Source organism: Leucopleurus acutus (assembly GCF_964270905.1).
Source record: "Leucopleurus acutus genome assembly, chromosome: 2".
NCBI classification, from domain to species: Eukaryota; Metazoa; Chordata; class Mammalia; order Artiodactyla; family Delphinidae; genus Leucopleurus; species Leucopleurus acutus.
This window is the reverse complement of record NC_139143.1, coordinates 24,751,688-24,769,192: the sequence shown is the minus strand read 5'-3', so window position 1 is coordinate 24,769,192 and position 17,505 is coordinate 24,751,688. Positions and strand designations below refer to the sequence as shown.

General features: G+C 41.0%; 1 pseudogene across 1 annotated transcript; it reads right to left on the bottom strand.

Annotated features, from left to right (window-relative positions):
* Nucleotides 1–1,280: 1,280 nt before the first annotated feature.
* Nucleotides 1,281–2,682, bottom strand: LOC309979115 (beta-citrylglutamate synthase B-like; annotated as a pseudogene). The gene has a single exon. The product of its transcript is annotated as a beta-citrylglutamate synthase B-like (transcript).
* Nucleotides 2,683–17,505: the final 14,823 nt, after the last annotated feature.

The following is a 17,505-nucleotide window of genomic DNA, read 5'->3' as shown; positions in this document are numbered from 1 at the left end:
ATAAAGAGTAGAATATTGAAGGCTTCAGAATAGGGCTATAAGAGACTCAATACTGCTAAATAAGTTCCCAAACAAAAATGTTCAGGCACCCCCACCCCCAAACCTATGTGTAATAGGAGAAAATGCACAGCAAGAAGCAGAGGAAAAGCATGTAGACTGGAATAGATCATACGCTGAACAGTCTAGAACCAAAGAAAAAAAGCAAACAACATACGTACTCACAAAAGCCTAAGAAGCAGCTATTCTCCTCATGTCTCTAGGTGAGTACCTCTACCCAGTAGATTATAGTCATAAAAACAACTCAATTGTTTTTTTTTTAAGGTAAAAAACTGTTTCCCATCACGCTCCATTTTCTAGAATCTACCCTTTTTGATTGGTTGGTATAAACAAAATGCAAAGTACATAAACATGCAAGCGTGCATGCGTGTGCACATACACGCACACGCACGCACACACAGACACTGTCCTAAAATGTGAAAAATGCAGATATATAACACTGGTATTAGAAATCACTTCAACTTCATACTTAGGAATTTATAGACCCTTCATTTGCCCCCCAAAAATATTTTTCCTTGTCCTTATTCTTTAAATGCCCAACCACCAAAAGAAAAAGGAAAAAAATAAAAGGTTTTAAATGCACATGTTTCAAGTCAGTGTCTTGTTAACAAAAAAGGTAGCATTTTCTTCACTTTGGCCATTGTTAAGGATGCAGGCATAGATCAGGGAATGTTAATACTCACATGTATTTTAAAAAAAAGCAACATTAACAGAGCATGTATCTTTCAAAAAAGGCTAAAATACTAACAAATACAAGTCAATGCACATATTTTTAACTAGTGCAATTTTATCTACAATGGAGTAAATGTTATTTTGTGTGCCAGGCATTGCAATACTGTTCATTTCCCTTTTATCATGCAAACATGCCAATTTTATCATTAAAAAAACCTTTATTGGGTCACATTCACGTTGCCCTCCCACCCAAATTAAGGGGGTAAAAGTCAATAAAAGAGCCCCTCAAGATTTCATAATTATGAACATAAAGCTCCTAGATAATAGTGTATAGGCTGAATTTTCAGATTTATATAGAAAAAATTATAATTTACATAGATGTCTTCGTCACCGATTACAACACAATGTGAAGTTACACTACTCTGAAATTTGTACCAACTGTACAAAAACCATGAAAAAAATTATGTTCTTCATGTCCTGAGAGCCTACACATTTTTGAGTAATTTAAAAGGGCAACTATGAGAGCCTGACATTTTTCTGTATCTCACCTCTTCTGCCTCTCTATCTGCAGGATTTGTAAATCAAAATCAGTAACATCTTTGTAGCAAACGTCTCATCTATCTCCTCCTTCTTTTCTCCTAACTAATCCTACTCAATTTTCTCTCATCTTCCTAAGCGTTCTCCATGAACAGCATTGCAAGTTGGTTTAAAAAAGAAAAGAAAGAAAGAAAAAGAAAAAAAGGAAAAAGAAAGTTTTACAAGGGTTTTGCTGGTTAATTATTTACTGGTGGAATCACTCCACCAGGAGTCTGATTTCATTGGCTAGCAGTTGGTTTCCGTTGAAGCTCCCCCTGCGAGCTTGGTGAGCAGCTCTCGTTCCGTGGTTTCAGGATCGCTGTCAACAGAGCTGGAACTTGCGCTCATGTTGTCGACAGAAGTATTGGCTGGGAGATCCAACTCCGGCTCACTAGTCTCACTGGCCGTGGACACCACGGAGAGCAGGGACATACGCCGGGTGAGCCGGCCAGAGGGCAGAAGGGAGGCGGCATAGTCCGCTATGATACCAGCTACATCTAGATTACACGCCTTATCAAAGGCAATGAAACCTACATTTGCATTGGCCTCGCAGACACAGAAGGAGCTGTCGTCTTTCATCAACAGGTCAATGCTACACACATCCGATCCCAGGATGTTAGACACCTGCATAGCTAGCTGCTTCCCTTGTTCACTCAATGAGCACATCATCCCAACACCACCTAGTGAGCAGTTTCTTTGCATCCTCCCATCTGTTGAACAGCGTAACATTGTGCCAACCACACGACATCCCACGACAATGACACGTACATCCCTTCCATGAGACTCTTTAACATACTTCTGAAATAAGTATGGAGCTTCATGGCGAATAAGATGGCTTAGATTAGCCAAAGGGTGCTTATCGCGAGCCAAGAAAACTGTTTTGCCTCTATGACCCCGTGTATTCTTCACCACCTTTGGGAACGCCAGTACTTCTGCTTCATCAATCATTTTAGCAAAATTTTCATGACCACCGTAAGAGAAAGTATCTGGCAGAGGAACACCATGACCTGCCAATTCTTGAAACATCCAGAACTTATTAACACAGTTCAGGATTGTTTGAGGTCAGTTCATCAACCTGCTTCCCACCTTCTCTAGATGGCGCAAAACAGTGACGTCACTATCACTTTGCACCCAAGGGGTTGGTACTGTCACTACCACCACCTGAGGATAGGCAGTAATTAGTTCTCCATCGATACAAAGACCCAGGTTTCCTTGCTCGATTGTTAGCACCACCTCATCTATCACCACAGCCCTAAAGTCCAGTTCCTCCTCACAACATTTGGCCTTTAATGCTCGTAAGATCTCTTTTGGGGGATAGTCTTCACTGATTCAAAGATCTGTCAAAAACCACAACTTGGCAGCCACAGAGCTACACATCTTGATTTGCCTGTTTTCCTCTTCTGGGATTACTTCCTCCTGAATATAGACTCTTTCTAACGAATCGAACTTGTATCCCCTCGCCAGCCTCCCAGCAAAGCCAATTTACTGACACTGGGATGTGGTGAGGGAAAGTACAGCGTTTACTGCAGGGCACCAAGGATGGAGAATAGGCAGCTCATCCTCAAAAGACCCAAACTCTCTATTGTGGTTTTAATTTGCATTTCCCTTATAGCTAAAGATATTAAACATCTTTTCATGTGCTTACTTGCCATCCGTATACCCTCTTTACTGAAGAGTCCAAATCTTTTGCTTTTTTTTTTTTTTTTTTTGTCTGCACCATGCACGACTTGCAGGATCTTAATTCCCTCACCAGGGATCGAACTCAGGCCCTTGGCAGTGAAAGTACAGAGTACAGTCCACCGGACTGCCAAGGAATTCCCTTGCTGTTTTCTAATTAGATTGTTTTCTAGCTGTTGAGTTCAGAAAGTTTTTAAAAATAGTCTGAATAGAAGTACTTTGTTGGAGTTTTTAGGGTTAGGATTTTTTAGGTTAGTTTTAGGTTCACAGCAAAATTGAGCAGAAAGTACAGAGATTTCCCATATACTCCTAGCCCCTCCACATGCACAGCCTATCCTATTATCAACATCCTCCACCAGAGTGGAACATTTGTTACAATTGATGAACCTACTCTGACACATCATAATCATCCAAAGTCCATAGTTTACATTAGGGTACACTCAGTGTTTTACATTCTATGGGTTTGGACAAATGTGTAATGACATGTGTCCATCTTTATAGTATCATATAGAATAGTGCTAAAAATAGTGCTCTGCCTAGTCATTCCTCTCCCCTAACCCTGGGCCACCACTGTCTCCATTTGCCTTTTCTAGAATTGTCATGTAGTTGGAATCATACAAGATATAGCCTTTTCTAATTGGCTTCTTTTACTTTGTAATACACATTTAAGATTTTCTCATGTCTATTCATGGCTTGATAGCTCATTTCTTTTTAGTGCTGAATAATAATGCATTGAATGAATTTACCACTGTTTATCCATTCGCTCACTGAAGGACATCTTGGTTGCTTCCAAATTTTGACAATTTGAATACAACTACTATAAACATCCATGTGCAGGTTTTTGTGTGCCCATAAGTTTGTAAGAAACTGCTAAACTGTCTTCCAAAGTGGCTGTACCATTTTGCATTCCCACCAACAATGAATGAGAGTTCCTTTTGCCCCACATCCTCACCAGCATTTGGTGTTTTCAGTGTTCTAGATTTGACTACTCTAATAGGTGTGTAGTGGTATGGCGTTGTTGTTTTCACTTGCATTTCCCTGATGACATGTGATGCAAAACATCTTTTCATGTGCTTACTCACCATCTGTTATATTCTTTGGTGAGTTATCTGTTAAGGTCTTTGGACTATTTTTTGAGTTGTTGTTTTCTTATTGTTAAGTTTTAAGAGTTCTTTGTATATTTTGAATAACAGTCTTTTATCAGATGTGCCTTTTGCAAGTATTTTCTCCCAGTGTGTGACTTTTCTTCTCATTCTTTTGACATTGTCTTTGCAGAGCAGAAGTTTCTTAATGTTGATGAAGTCCAGCTTATCAATTTTTTCTTTCATAGATCATGCCTTTGGTGTTGTATGTTAAAAGTCATTGCCATATCCAAGGCTAGGTTTTCTCCTATGTTGTCTTCTAGGAGTTTTATGGTTTTGCATTTTACATTTAGGTCTGTGATCCTTTTAAAGTTATTTTTGTAAAGGGTGTAAGATCTGTGTCCAGATTTATTTTTTGCAAGTGGATGGCCAGTTGTTTCAGCATCATTTGTTGAAAAGATTATTCTCCATTGCATTTCTTTTGCTCTTTTGTCAAAGATCAGTTGACTATATTTATGTGGGTCTACTTCTGAGCTCTGTATTTTGTTCAATTGATCTATTTGTCTATTCTTTCATCAATACCACACTGTCTTGATTACTGCAGCTTTATAGTAAGTCTTAAAGTTGGGTAGTGTCAGTCCCCCAACTTTGTCCTTCTTCAATATTGTGTTGGCTCTTCTGGGTGTTTTGCCTTTCCATATAGACTTTAGAGTCAGTTTGTTGATATTCATACAACTTGCTGTGATTTTGATTGGGATTGCTTTGAATCTATAAATCAAGTTGGGAAGAACTGATATCTTGACAATATTGGGCCTTTCTGTCCATAAATATGGGATGTATCTCAGCTTATTTGGTTTTTCTTTGATACCTTTCATCAGAGTTTTGTAGTTTTCTTTATATAGATCTTATACATAGTTTGTTAGATTTATACCTAAGTATCTAATTTGGGGGGTTGGTGCTAATGTAAATAATATTATGTTTTTAACTTCAAGTTCCATTCGTTCATGACTGGTATATTAGGAAAGCAATCAACTGTCCTGTATTAACCTTATATCCTACAACCTTGCTATAATTGCTTATTAGTTCCAGGAGTTTTTTGTCAATTCTTTTGGATTTTTTACGTGCATAATCATGTCACCTGTAAAAGAAGATAGTTTTATGTCTTCCTTCCCAATTGGTACACCTTTCTTTTCTTTTCTTGTCCTATTGCATTAACTAACACATATGGTATAATGTTGAAAAGGAGGGGTGAGAGGGGACATCTTTGCCTTGTTCCTGATCTTAATGGAAAAGCCTCAAGCTTTTCATTATTAAGTATGATGTTATCTGTAAGTCTTTTTGTTTTTATTTTGGGTTTTTTTGTAGATATTCTTTATCAAGTTGGGGAAGTTTCCCTCTATTTCAAGTTTACTGAGAGTTTTTATCATGAATGATTGCTGGATTTTGTCAAATATTTTTTCTGCATCTATTGATATGATCACATGTTTTTTCTTCTTTAGCCTGTTGATGTGATGGATTACATTAATGGATTTTCAAATGTTGAACCAGTCTTGCATAACTAGGATAAATCACACTTGGTCATGGTATATCATTCTTTTTATGCAATGTTGAATTCAATGTGTTAATATTTTGTTGATGATTTTTGCCTCTATTGCATGAGAGATAATGGTTTGTAATTTTCTTTTCTTGTAATTTTTATCTGTTTTTGGTATTCAGGAAATGCTGGCCTCATAGAATGAGTTAGGAAGTATTTCCTCTGCTTTTTTCTTCTGAAATAAACTGTAGTGAATTGGTATAATTTCTTCCTTACATGTTTAGCAGAATTCACCAGTGAATCCATCTGGGTCTCGCACTTTCTGTTTTGGAAAGCTATTAATTATTGATTCAAGATCTTTGAAAGATACAGGTCTACTTGGACTGTTTATTTCTTCTTGTGTGAGTTTTGGCAGATGTGTCCTTCAAGGAAATAATCCATTTCATCTAGATTATGAAATTTGTGGGCATAGAGTTGTTCATAGTATTCCTTTATTATCCTTTCAATATCCATGAGGTCTGCTTACTTTGAATTTAATTTCCTCTTTTTTTTTCTAATTTTCTAACGTGGAAGCTTAGATTATGATTTTAGATCTTTCTTCTGTTCTACTATATGCATTCAGTGTTTTCCCACTAAGCACTGCTTTCTATTGAGATATCTTCAAATTCAGAGATTTCTTTTTTTCCTCAGCAGTGTCTAGTCTACTAATAAGCCCATCAAAGGCATTCTTCCTTTCTGTTACAGTGTTTATTTTAATCTCTAGCATTTCTTTTTGGTTCTTTCATATAATTTCCATCTCTCTGCTTACTTTGCCCATCTATTCTTATAGACTGTCAAATTTATCATTAGATTCCTTAGCATATTAATCATAGTTGCTATAATTGCTGGTCTAATAATTCCAACATCCCTGCCGTATCTGAGTCTGGTTCTGATACTTGCTCTATCTCACCAAACTCTGTTTTTTGCCTCTTATTATGCCTTGTCATTTTTTTCTTGATAGCTGGACATGATGTACTAGGTAAAAGGAAGTACTCTAAATAGGCCTTTAGTAATGTGGTAAGGTGTGGGGGAGGGGAAGCGTTCTATAGTCCTATGATTAGGTCTCAGGCTTTTAGTGAACCTATGCTTCTGGACTGTGAACGTCACAAGTGCTTATTAATTCCTGAACTCCATCCCCCACCCTTTCTGCTGCAACCCTGCCTTAGGTGGGACAGGATGGCTAGAGTGGGCTGGAATTAAGTATTTCCCTTCCCCAAGGTCAGTTAGGCTCTAATAAAACCTTAACAGGGTAGGCTCTAGTTAAATAGTTTCTCCTGAGGACAGACCTTGTTAAGAAGAGCAGAATGATCCGGTGTGTTTCAAAATGGTTCATTTTCTCGTCCCCAGGCCAGAAGCACAAGGGAATTTTTCTGTGATACGCACTTGAGCACACAGTTGAGTTCCTAGACACAAAACTCACAAAAATGTGGAGGCCTCCCTATGATAGGGTCTTCCTGGAGCTTTTATGTCTCAGAGTTGTTCACACTGAGCCTATAATAATTTGTCAATTACAGTTCAGGTTTCTCTACCCCAGCACTGGTTCCCATGGAGGTTTTTGCTTGTGGGTTTCTGCTCTGGCAAATTGTGATTCTCTATATTTACCTGCCTGTTTCTTCAATTTTGGGGTAGCAGCTTGCCTTGTGACCTCACTGCTCTTAGGGATCCAAGAAGAGTGGTTGATTTTTCAGTTTGTCAGCTGTCTGCTTGTTAAGATGGAGTAGCAACTTCCAAGCTCCTTACATACTGGACTAGTTGTGCCCTGTTTTTAATCCACTAAACAGTGTTTCTCAGAGAGCAGAACTCCTTAATTTTAATGAAGCCCAATTTTTTAATATCTTCTTTCATGGATCAAGCTTTTGTGTGTTGTATCTAAGAAATCTTTGCCTAACTCAAGGTCACAAAGATTTTCATCTCTTTCTTCTAGTAGAGTAATCTTTTTAAAGTGTAAATTAGATCACATCAGTCCCTTGCTAAAACTCTCCAAGCATTTTCCCTCATATTGAAAATAAAATCTAAACTCCTGATTTTAATCTATGAAGACCTGCACGATCTTGCCTTCGGCTTCTTCTTTGACCTCTACCTTCTACCCCTTTCTTGCTTGTTCACTCTGCTCCAGCCACATTTGCTTTCTCACTGTTCCACATACCCTACTGGAGCCCTTGTACTTGCTGTTACCTCTGACTGGATTACTTTCCTCTTAGATCTTCACATAGCTCACCTATCAACACTGAGGACTGTGCTCAAATACCACCTCCTTGGGGAGCTCCCTTAGACCAGTCTATTTAAATAAGGTCCCGCTTTCATTTGCAATCTTATTACCTCTTTTTTTTTTTTTTTTTTTTTTTTGGCGGTACATGGGCCTCTCACTGTTGTGGCCTCTCCCGTTGCGGAGCACAGGTTCCGGACGTGCAGGCTCAGGGGCCATGGCTCACGGGCCCAGCCGCTCCACGGCACGTGGGATCTTCCCAGACCGGGGCACGAACCCGTGTCCCCTGCATCGGCAGGCGGACTCTCAACCACTGCGCCACCAGGGAAGCCCATGCAATCTTATTACCTCTATTTTTTAAAAATTAATTAATTAATTTTTGGCTGTGTTGGGCCTTCGTTTCTGTGCGAGGGCTTTCTCTAGTTGCGGCGAGTGGGGGCCACTCTTCATCGTGGTGCGCGGGCCTCTCTCACTGAAGCGGCCTCTCTTGTTGCGGAGCACAGGCTCCAGACGCGCAGGCTCAGTAGTTGTGGCTCACGGGCCTAGTTGCTCCGTGGCATGTGGGATCTTCCCAGACCGGGGCTCGAACCCGTGTCCCCTGCATTGGCAGGCAGATTCTCAACCACTGTGCCACCAGGGAAGCCCTTACTTCTATTTTCTTCATTGCATTTATCTGGAATTACTTTATTTATTTGATTACTTGATTTTGCTTCTTTGTGCCTCTAAAATGTAAGTTCTTTGAGAGTAATGAGTTCTGTTTACTACTGTTATTCTCTGAGTCAAGAACTATGTCTGGCACACAGCAGATGCTCATTAAATATATGCTGAGAAAATGAATTACACATTACTAAAAACTATACCTAATATCCTGGGAAACTCAAAATATGGATCTTGGGATAAGGGAGACAGTAAGATTGGGACAGGGTGGGGCTTATTTTGAAGCAAAAGAAGAATGGACGTTTTCAGTGAGACCACCTGGAGAGAGGAAGTCTGCTGAGCAGGACAGCCAGTTCCCAAGAATGTTGACCCATGCATGATTCCCTCTCCTAAAAAGAGTCCAAGAATAGACCTTCGGCAGCTAAAGCGCATTGCTTTCCTCTAGGGCAAGTGTTATCTCAGGATCTTGAGCTTAGTGTAATTTTAGGGGCCCTTCTGAGCTTCAAACTATATTGCCTCCAACGTAATTATTGACAGGGATGAGGTCTTTCAAATTAAATTAAAGATTAAAAGTTTCGGCATGAGAATAGACATATAGCTCAATGGAATAAGATTGAGAGTCAACAAATAAACCTTTACATTTAGTTGATTTTCAAGAGTGCTGGGATGATTCAATGGGAAAAGAATAGTCTTTTTAACTAATGGTGGTGGGACAACTGGATATTCACATGCGAAAAAATGAAGTTGGACCCCTGCTTTAAACCATTTACAAAAATTAACTCAAAATGGATCACAGACATAAATGTAAGACCTAACACTATACAACTCTTAGAAGAAAACATAAGGGTAAATTTTTATGGGTTAGGCAATAACTTCTTAGATATGGTACCAAAACATAAGTGACAAACGAAAAAAATATATAAATTGGACTTGATCAAAATTAAAAACTTTTGTGCTTTAAAGGATGCCATTAAGAAAGTGAAAAAGGCAACTATACTCCAATAAAAAGAAAGTGAAAATGATAACCCATAGAGTGGGAGGAAACTTTGGCAAATCATATAATTGATAAGAAACTTAGGTTAGAATATATAAAGAACACTTACATCTCAACAATAAAAAGACAAATAGCCTAATTTGGAAATGGGCAAAGGAGTTGAATAGATATTTCTCCAAAGAGGATATGCAAATGGCTAAAAAAAAAAGCACAAGAAAAGGTGCTAAAAATTATTAGTTATTAGAGAAATGCAAAATGAGATATCACCTCATAACCACCAGGATGGCTATAATAAAAAAGATGGACAATACCAAGTGTCAGTGAGGATCTGAAGAAAGTGGAACACTCGTTAATTGCTGGTTGGCAAATAAAATAGTGCAACTGCTTTGGAAACATTTTGGCAGGTTCTTAAAAAGTTAAATGTAGAGTTCCCATATGACCCAGCAATTCCACTCCTAAGTATATACTTAAGAGAAATGAAAACACAAAAACCTGTACATGAATGTTAAAAACAATGTTATTCATAATAGCCAAAAAGTGAAAAAAACTCAAACGGCCATCAACAAATGAATGGATAAACAAAGTGTGGTATAGCCTTACAGTGGACTATTGCTCAGCCTGTAAAAAGGAATGAAATAGTGGTACATGCTACAACCTTAGTGAGTCTCGAAAAGGTTCTGCTAAGTGAAAGGAACCAGTCACAAAAGACCATATATTGTATGATTCCATTTATATGAAACATCAAGGCTAGGCAAATCTACATAGAAAGAAAGTAGACAAGTGGTTGCCTAGGACTGGGTCAGGGTACTGGGGGGTTGGGGAAGTGATAGCTAAAGGGTATGGGTTTTCTTTCTGGGGGAACAAAAAAGTTCTAAAATTAGATTGTTATGATTGTTTCACAACCCTGTGAACTTACTAAAAACCATGGAATTGTATATTTTACAAGGGTAATTGTATGATGTGTGAATTATATCTCAATAAAGCTGTTAAAAAATGTTTTTAATTAGAAATACCTGCTTTCAGTAACAAATTCCTCCACCATTTACTGAGCAACGTCTATGTGCTACATGAGGAAGATGCCAAAGTAGATAAAACATAATGCTGCCCTTAAGCACCTTAACTACAGTTAAGTAAAGACTCCAAATGCATCAACAGAGAAATTGAAACTCAAACAAAACAGTGCAGGATCCAGGAAGGCAGAACAAGCCATCATGCCCAATGTACTGGAGGAAATTTTTCAGAGGAGGTGCTTTTTAAACTGAGATACAATGGACAAGTAGGACAATGAAAGAGGAAGCAGGGTTGGGGGAATCCAGGCTCAGAGAATAGTGTACGTAGAAGCACAAAATCACTGGTGAGCCTGGGGTGTTTGGGAAATTGTAAATTCATTTGGCAAAGGGGTGCATTTCTGGGGGAGTGATGAGAGATTAGCCAGAACGAAAAGGAAAGCTAGGCTGAAGGAACATGTATGCCATTTTTTTCTTAAAAAAATTTGTTTTTGGCTGCATTGGGTCTTCGTTGCTGCACGCAGGCTTTCTCTAGTTGTGGTGAGCAGGGCCTTCTCTTGTTGCGGAGCATGGGCTCTAGGCGTGTGGACTTCAGTTGTTGTGGCACGTGGGCTCGGTAGTTGCAGCTCGCAGGCTCTAGAGCACAGGCTCAGTAGTTGTGGCGCACAGGCTTAGTTGCTCCATGGCACGTGGGATCTTCCCGGACCAGGGCTCGAACCCGTGTCCCTTGCATTGACAGGCGGATTCTTAACCACTGTGCCACCAGGGAAGTCTCCATTTATGCCATTTTAAGAATTCCCAACGTTACGTTACAGGAAAGGAGAACCACACAAAAGAGACAATCAGTAACTCTGCAAACAGTGCAGAATGGAGCTGAGCAAGGAGAGGCCGGGGGTAGGGAAACCAGTTCAGAGACTCTTTTCCAAGATGACCAGGGTGGTGACACTAGGAAGTGTGGCTTGGCTGTGCTCAAGAAACACTCCTGAGAGAGACTACCAGAATGTGTGGAGTAGATTTATTTGGATGAGGGTGAGGGAGGAATCTGAGATGACTCAGGCGTGTCTAATGCTGGAGACACAATTCACTAGGATAGAGACGTGGGTGAGAGCAGCATTGGCCGGAGGATAACATGTTTGATTTGAACGTGCTATGTATGCTTCAGGTGCCTGCAGGACATCCAGGTGGAGTGTCCAGATGGTTGGAAATATGTGTCTGGAGCTTGGGAGAGCTATCTGGGCTAAGACCCAGATTTGGGAGTCTTTAAGTCTGTAGGTGGAAACTGAAGCCTTAAAGTGGATGAATCGCTCAAGGGATATGTTCAATATACAGAGTCAAGGGGAGAGAGACCTCAGTATTGGGGCCCATTTTATTTTATTTTATTTTTTATTTTTTTAACATCTTTATTGGAGTATAATTGCTTTACAATGGTGTGTTAGTTTCTGCTTTATAACAAAGTGAATCAGTTATACATATACATATGTCCCCATATCTCTTCCCTCTTGCGTCTCCCTCCCTCCCACCCTCCCTATCCCACCCCTCCAGGCGGTCACAAAGCACCGAGCTGATCTCCCTGTGCCATGCGGCTGCTTCCCACTAGCTATCTATTTTACGTTTGGTAGTGTATATATGTCCATGCCCCTCTCTCACTTTGTCCCATCTTACCCTTCCCCCTCCCCGTATTGTCAGGTCCATTCTCTAGTAGGTCTGTCTTTATTCTCGTCTTGCTCCTAGGTTCTTCATGACTTTTTTTTTTCTTAGATTCCATATATATGTGTTAGCATACGGTATTTGTTTTTCTCTTTCTGACTTACTTCCCTCTGTATGACAGACTCTAGGTCCATCCACCTCACTACAAATAACTCAGTTTCGTTTCTTTTTATGGCTGAGTAGTGTTCCATTGTTTATATATGTGTTGGGGCCCATTTTAGATCAGGCAGATGAGAAGAGCTGGCGAGAGAGACAGAGGAGGAAGCATCTGAGAGTGGAGGGAAGGGGAATGTAGAAACCTGATGTAGGGTTTGGAGCCATCCCTCAGGAAAGAAAGGAAGACGAGAGTAAGGAGGCTGAAAACATACAGAAAAATGAGTATTGAACTGATGAAGATGGGGAGACTGGGAGCAGGAGGGCATTAACCACAGTGGGGCTGAGCAGTTGCCACTGTGGTATCGGAAGGGTAACCAGAGCAGGATGGGGAAGTCGGAGCACACTTGCTGTCTCTATGACCTTGCCTAGTGTTGGTCTTCTTTAAATCGTGTTTTGAATTTTTTGCTGTATTATACAGATCTTCAATAATAAACAGGCAGTCACTTTAAATTGTTTGAGAATGCTGTCAGAAAAAATTGCCTTTGACGCAGTGGTTGAGAGTCCGCCTGCCGATGCAGGGGACACGGGTTCGTGCCCCGGTCCGGGAAGATCCCACATGGCGTGGAGCGGCTGGGCCCGTGAGTCATGGCTGCTGAGCCTGCGCGTCTGGAGCCCGTGTTCCGCAACGGGAGAGGCTGCAACAGTGAGAGGCCCACGTACCGCACACACACACAAAAAAAATTGCCTTTGAAAATGTACAGAACCTCTCCTGCTTAAAGTTCATTTTGTTAGAATAAGAATTATAACATAGACATTGAAATATGTTAAAGAATCCTTTTTTTCTATTGTCAACATTCATCTAATTGTTTCTCTACTCCTTTTTCTGCTGTTTCCTGCAAATCCCTCTGCACTTGGCAGACTGGTTTTTATAACCTTTAATTAGGCACAGCCTGGAGGCAGATACTACCCATGGAAGTAGTCTGTCTCATGCAGCCACTCATGTGGGAATAAACCACCAGATGACATGTGCCAGCACTGCTTCATGTGCTTCCTGAAGATCAGCCTGGGGATGAAGTAAAAAAAAGAAGGAAAAAAAGCAGCTCCTTGTGGCCTAACCTAGGCTTAAACACAGATTTGCTGTGTGACCTTGGCCAAGTCATCGCAACTTTCTATCCTCAATCTCATCATCTATAAAATTAAGTGGTGGGCTTCCCTGGTGGTGCAGTGGTTAAGAATCCGCCTGCCAATGCAGGGGACACGGGTTCGAGCCCTGGTCCGGGAAGATCCCACATGCCGCGGAGCAACTAAGCCCGTGCGCCACAACTACAGAGCCTGTGCTCTCCTATCCCAGACCCAGGGGATCAGAGTCTCTGGGGGAGGAGCTGGGGATGTTGTGGATATAATAAGTGCTCCCAGCTCTGTGATCACATCTTTCTATGGTGCTGGTTTATATCAAGGCAGAAGCCTGAGTGAACTGGAAATTCTCCTGATGCCCCAGCCTGAGTATCACTGCTGGGAAGTTTGTTGGAGGTGATGGGTAGAAATATGGATAAGGGTGCCTTTTATATGCTGGCCATTTATATGTATGTAGGGCACCTCGGCCTAAGGAAGAAGCAACAAAACAGTGGCTCCTTCATTTCTATCTTCCCTTCCTCTGCTCACTCCAGACATGCCCCTTTAGGGAAATGGGCACTGGGGCACAGAGGGAGAGACTTGCAAAGTAACGAGGAATGTTTTCTAAATGATGGTGTTGTGCTTTGAAAACACAGTGATGTCATTCAGTATTCTTCTTCCAGAGAGAGAGGCTGTTCTTTTGGTATTTCAGTTCATTTAGAATGGTGTCACTCATTAGGGTCTCCCAAAGGCTCCATTCAGAATAGCATCTTTAAGTACCCACTTAAGTGCCATGAAGCCATTAAAATAGGCATCATTTCCACTTTGTCTAAGCTTTCCATCAGGATGGACAAATACGTCAAAGGGCAGACAAACACAGCTGCATAACATTGGGAAAAACATAAACAGAGACCCTATCCAGCAAATAAACATAATTTGAAATATTGACATTCTGAAAGGGATTAGTACTTGTTCTTATGTTCTGGGTTAAGATGGTTGTAGCTAGTCTAGGGGTGCAGGATTCACTCCACTGTGGGAACAGAGATTGTATTATTTCCTTCCTATCTATTCATCCTGTCTCCAAATGTTTTTTGTTTTTTCAATCTTTTGGCCATGCTGCGCAGCTTGTGGAATCTTAGTTCCCTGACCAGGGATTAAACCCGCAGCCACTGCATTGGAAGCGTGGAGCCTTAACCACTGGACCTCCAGGGAAGTCCTCCCAAATTTGGGTTTTTTAATTTATTCATAAACATTCATTAAATTCTTCCTATTTTCTAATTGTTACACATGGGGATACAAAGTATACAAAATATAAGACAATCTTGCTGTCTTCTGGGGGCTTGGTAATGACAAAAGTTTGGAAAATATCAATATGAGAAGAATTTTTCACTAAGAAATAATGGAGACCTTTCTTATGAATTTAAGAGAGCCAAACTTCAAATAAACATGTAAATGTTTAGATCACTATTTAAAATCAACTTGGCCTCCAAGCTTTATCCAGGATTAGTTAAAAGCCCAAGCTAGCTTATTCCATGGGAATTGCTGTAATTGTCTTATTGTAAAGTAATTGGATTTTTTTTTTTTTTTTTTTTGTGGGTCAGATGAGTTGATCTCATTTTGACTGGAAGCTGTTTTATTTTCTTCTCTTTCTATTTGCAGGAAGCAGCAGGCCTAAGGAGATCAGCACTGTAGCGTGTATACATATGGACGGCTGATTCTTTTTAAGGCCTTTTTAAATATGAAAGATCCTGGCTGCTATTCTGTGAGCAGAATCAAATGCAAACCTTCTTTAAGTCTGTGTTCACCTTTTTTTAGAGGTCATCTTTCAGAAACAGTGGAGTTTCCTGTATGTTGGTCCCTCTGAAGATCTATTATGAAAACTGTTAACGAGCCAGGGGCAGAGAAAGTGGACCTGGAATCCTCAAAACATTGTCCAAGGACTTAATGAGTACCTCAAACTAAACCATCTTTGTACGTATCTAACTGTGCTCACAGCGAGAAACTGCCTGCTAAAGACGGGATGTATTTGGTCAAAGACATGATATAAATTTTTTTATATGTTGGCTGAAGCTTTATGGGCCTACAGTTTGATTTTATGAAATGTAATTCGGTTTCACTTGCTGCCTTACTTCTACATTTACCTCCCAGCAAGCAATAAATTGGATCATACCCCAGACTTGTCCAAAAAGTCTTCCCTAATCCCTCTTAGCTGGTTAAGATACCTCTTCTCAGAGCTCTCAAAAGACCTTTTGCATTCCACGTTTACTGATTTTTTCTTACTGTTTTAGAGCCATAATTATCTTTATTTATCTGGCTACTAGATTATGAGCTTCTTGAAGGGAACGATATTATGTTGTTTCTCTCTTCCTTGCTTGGCACATGGCACATGTTTAACAAATGCATTTTAAATAAGTGATTAAATACATGAATATATGTATGTATGAATCAATGAATGAATTCTTCAAGGACAAATACATCATGAGACACAGAGGAATTTAGTGGTTCTGCTGTGGCACTAAAAATTCCCCTCTCTGGGGCTTCCCTGGTGGCTCAGTGGTTAAGAATCGGCCTGCCAATGCAGGGGACACAGGTTCGAGCCCTGGTCCGGGAAGATCCCACATGCCGCAGAGCAACTAGGCCTGTGTGTCACAACTACTGAGCCTGCACTCTGGAGCCCACGTGCCCAACTACTGAGCCCGCACGCTTAGAGCCCGTGCTGCACAACAAGAGAAGCCACCACAATGAGAAGCCTGCACACCGCAACGAAGAGTAGCCCCTGCCTACTGCAGCTAGAGAAAGCCCGCGTGCAGCAACGAAGACCCAAGGCAGCCATAAATAAATTAATTAATTAATTTAAAAAATCTATAAAAAAAAATCCCCCCGGGCTTCCCTGGTGGTGCAGTGGTTGAGAGTCCGCCTGCTGATGCAGGGGACACGGGTTCGTGCCCCGGTCCGGGAAGATCCCACATGGAGTGGAGCGGCTGGGACCGTGAGCCATGGCCGCTGAGCCTGTGTGTCCGGAGCCTGTGCTCCGCAGCGGGAGGGGCCACAACAGTGAGAGGTCCGCGTACCACAAAACAAAAACAAACAAACAAACAAAAATCCCCCTCTCTAGGGGTAACCATTTATCAGCTGTGGGTGTCAAAAGTGACTTAGATCCCAGATTGCATGTGGTGCTCAATTTGAAAAAGTAGACATACCAGCTAAGTTGGTTATAAAGTGAGATTCTGTATCATGAACCCTATTTGGGGGAGATGAGTTCTGGAGGAGATGGAGTCAAGGGAAGATAGCTTAGAACACAGAGTCAAGTAGAAGGGTGTCGGTCAGAGCAGGGAGGACATTAGGCCTTTGACCCAGTGGGACTGAGGTCTGGTGAAGCCATATGAGAGAATAAGGGAGAGAGAAGGGGGTCTAGGAGTTGGGGAGCCTTCTGAATTAGAGACTTGGTTCCCAGGCATTTGTCAGGTCATTGGAAGAGAAGCAAGTGATTAAGGGTCGGGACCTCTGGAACTGGTCTAGAAGCAGTTGCACTGGTGCCAGTGGGGGCATCACAGCTGTAACCAGGTGGTCCTGAGCACCTGCCCCTCTGCAGCTCTTTCAGCCAGCAGGAGGAGTGCCTGCCATCCCCTGTCACATTTTAGCATAGCAGTTTCAATCCACTGAATATAATGAAGAAGGAATTTTAAAATCCTGAAATCACGAGTTTTCAGGCCATTACTAGGGATTTAATTCCCTGCTTTATTTATTTCCTAATGCTAAAAGCTGGCAGACTTTTCCCTTTTGCCACAGGATGAGGAATACTTGTATTAAGAAAAGAATCTATTACACACACACACACACACACACACACACACACACACACACACACACAGTCCTTACCGTCTAGCTGGTTACAACTGAAACAATGGTTCTGACACTGTAAAAGAACCTGATACGCAAAAAGCAGATATTTGACCCTGAACAAACTCTGCATATGTTACGGTCAAGTTAGAACATGGAGAAGAAGAATGAGGTTTACTTCTTGAAAAGGAGGTGATGCCAGTGAGTGAAAATAGTCCTGCAGGGAGTCGCATGAAAACGGCAGGGAT